General features: G+C 39.9%; 1 protein-coding gene across 2 annotated transcripts in view; it reads left to right on the top strand.

Annotated features, from left to right (window-relative positions):
- OTUD4 (OTU deubiquitinase 4) overlaps positions 1-2998 on the top strand; it is a 72936-nt gene that overhangs the window by 39465 nt on the left and 30473 nt on the right. The window lies entirely within an intron of this gene.

Genomic DNA, 2998 nt, shown 5'->3' with positions numbered 1-2998 from the left:
TAAAATTAAATTTTTTTTTTTTTTTTTTTTTTTTTGGATCAGTGACTGTTCTCTGCAATGTATTGTCCATTGGCTGTAGTCAGTAGTACCTAGCTGAGGTCAAGATCATAATATACATTTTTTCAGTTTGACTCTTGTGTGTGTCCTGGGCAAAAGTGTATTGGTTGAATTAGTTCAAGAGGGTGTACGTAAGGCTATTGTCTGTAGAAGGTTATCTAGGCATGGGAAGGTAAGTAGTACTGTTCTTATACACACACGTGTTACAGAAAGCCACAGTGAGGGAGGAAGCTGCAGTGGCTACAGTTGGCAGTATATAGAAAGAATAATCGTAAGCCTAGTAGTGTTCAAGTGATGTCTGGATGCTCAGTATGACGTTCTGCTGGTAAGTTACCTAGTTTCAAGATGATCTGTGGCATAGGTCACCTTTAGTTCATACTGCCCCTGGGAATCTTCAGTATGAGCCACAATTAACTGCTTGTATTAGAGCGGCTGTGCTTTTGTATAGGCCTCTTTGATAAAGAATACCATAATTAGCAATTCAACACTTTTCAAGATTTTATCTTATGTCTTCTCTTAGTATTTCCTGTAACACCAAAGTGAATTTAGAAACTTGTGAGAGGGGGTCAGCAAGAAAGGATCCCAAGCGGTGGGAAGAGTGCCATGCTGAATGAGAAAGTGGTCTAGGCGATTTTAAACTGTAGCAGGTGTTCCAGAGTTGTACAAGTAGTTGCTGTGTATTTGGATTCTGTTTAAATTTAGTAATCTGATTTCCACCAAGCCTGATTATATATGTTGCCAGAGCAGTCTACAAATAAAATCAAGAACTTGTGTTTTAATTGCCATATCACCTAGATATGAATATGAGGAGCTGCAGGAAAAGCTAATGCTGGTATGTTGAGAATGTTGCACATAATGTCAGCCTATATGGTCACACAGTTTGTTTTTTCTTTGTTCTCCCATTTCTGCATCCATATTTTACCTCTTTTATGGAGTGCAAACTCTTTGAACTAGAGACATAGGAAAGGCTGACTTACTGTTTGCTGATATGAGGCACAGTGGGTCTCTAGATGTTTCGGTTATTACTATAAGTAATAATGTCCTGCTCATTGTGTACTTAAACCCTGAATCACATGAGTTTATTACATAACATGTTTGTGAGCTGTTTTGTAGTACCATAAAGACCTTGTTAAAGAATTTTATTTTTGCATCAGTTTAGATTTTTGTTTTCAGTACAGGCCTGGGCCATAACTGGATAGGACAGATGACTACTGAATGTGGAAAGCACAGAGAAGTGGCATGTTACTGCTTCAGGTGTAAGGCTGTAGTGTTAACCTGGTGATTGGTGCTTAGGCTAAGTGTCGGTAGCTGCCCTATAAACCCTCATTTGAGGTAGTTTGGATGGAACACTTTTGTTGGGGTTTCTCATGCCCTGCTTTATGGTTCTTTGAACTGCAGTAAGATGAGCCGTTCTGATTCTTTCTGAGTGAATTATGGCTTGTGTCCTAGGCACACTGAATTCTAGGAAGACATTAGAAAATTATTCAAATGGTTTAGCTTATATCCTCACTGTTAAGTGGATAGGTTATGTCAGCTAAAGTAAAAATCTCTTCTTGTGTGTTAGCTGACTTAGCCAAGATTATTGGCCAAACTGATTTTTACGTAGATCAGTGCTGGTTTACCGGCAACACCTGAGAGAGTTCAGATTGACTCTGCAGCAAAGTCATACACAAAAATGATGTGTAAACCAGCAGGGGGAGCTAGTAGCTTTACTTTCAAAGTGTGAGCCATGGTCAAAGTTAGTAAATAAATTGAGTCACCAGTATGCTACCTTATACTGACACTGCACAGATGAAACCTGTATGACAACCTCTGAGGCAAAAGAGTGACAAGTAGTTGGGTATCCAGGAGAACTGAACTAGTAGAACTTTTCTTTTTTTTTATTTTCTCTTTTTCTTCCTCTGTCTACCCTCAGTTTTGTTTTGTTTTTTGTTTACAGAGAGAGAGAATTTAGTTTAGTATTTGTGCTTTGACGAGAGAGGAAGTATAATTCAGTATTCTTCTGTGCTCTCAAAATAGCCAGGACAAACTTGAAGTTGGCCTAGAACTGCTAACTTGTACTTCATTTTTGATGTTTAGCCCTGTACTAATACTTGCGATAATCAGGTGAGGAAAGGTTTTTTCTTCTGGAGAAGAATTACTTGTTGAATGATTCTTCAGCAATTGATTAGGTTTGAAGTTGACCCGGTTGGATTGATATGGAAGTGAAATGCAAAAGAATAAAGTTGATTCCCTCTAGCAAGAAGGTATACAACCCATTGCTTTCAAAATCCAGTCCATGGAGTATCAGTCTAGAGATCAAAATTGGGGTGGGGAAGGATTAAAATGTTGCACTTTGAGAGGGTTATGCCTGTCTGCACTTTGAGAGGGTTATGCCTTATGCTATGAGGTATAAGGTATGTTTGAATGTGGAAGTTAGTTTCATGTTAAAGGAGGGGGGAAGCCTACTAGCCACTGGAGAACAGAATGCACTTTGAAGGCTGCAAACACCATCTAATTCTACTAGTGGACAGGAATGGGGAATGGAGAGTCCAGTGAAGAAAGGTGCTCTATGATCTGAAGAAACCGGACAACAAGAGTTTTTCCTTTCATAAGGTCAGCACATCTAAGGGCAGCTCATCAACATCTTTGCCTGTCTTGGCTTCTGGCATTTCTGAAAAGCCTAGACAGTTACTCTACATAGTAAATACTTGAAAGGGAACTAATATGCACTGCACTGGTGCTGAACATGGAGAATGGTCTGGCTTGGGGAATGGTGGATGGTGATAGTGGGATTTGGTTGTTCTGTCCTTGTGGCCCACTGATGGACTACAGCCTACTGTTTGAAAACCATGATCCAGAGGAAACAATTGGGGCTAAGATCCCATTGTTCGCAGCCACTGTGTATGCGTACACATATGCATGCACGTGAGAGAGCCCAGGCCCTAGGAAGTTTCTAGTC

The sequence above is a fragment of the Gavialis gangeticus genome, unplaced genomic scaffold, assembly GCF_001723915.1.
Source record: "Gavialis gangeticus isolate Ggan-Ray unplaced genomic scaffold, GavGan_comp1, whole genome shotgun sequence".
In the NCBI taxonomy this organism is placed as follows: Eukaryota; Metazoa; Chordata; order Crocodylia; family Gavialidae; genus Gavialis; species Gavialis gangeticus.
The sequence above is the reverse complement of the archived record's forward strand: the minus strand, read 5'-3'. Positions and strand labels throughout refer to the sequence as shown.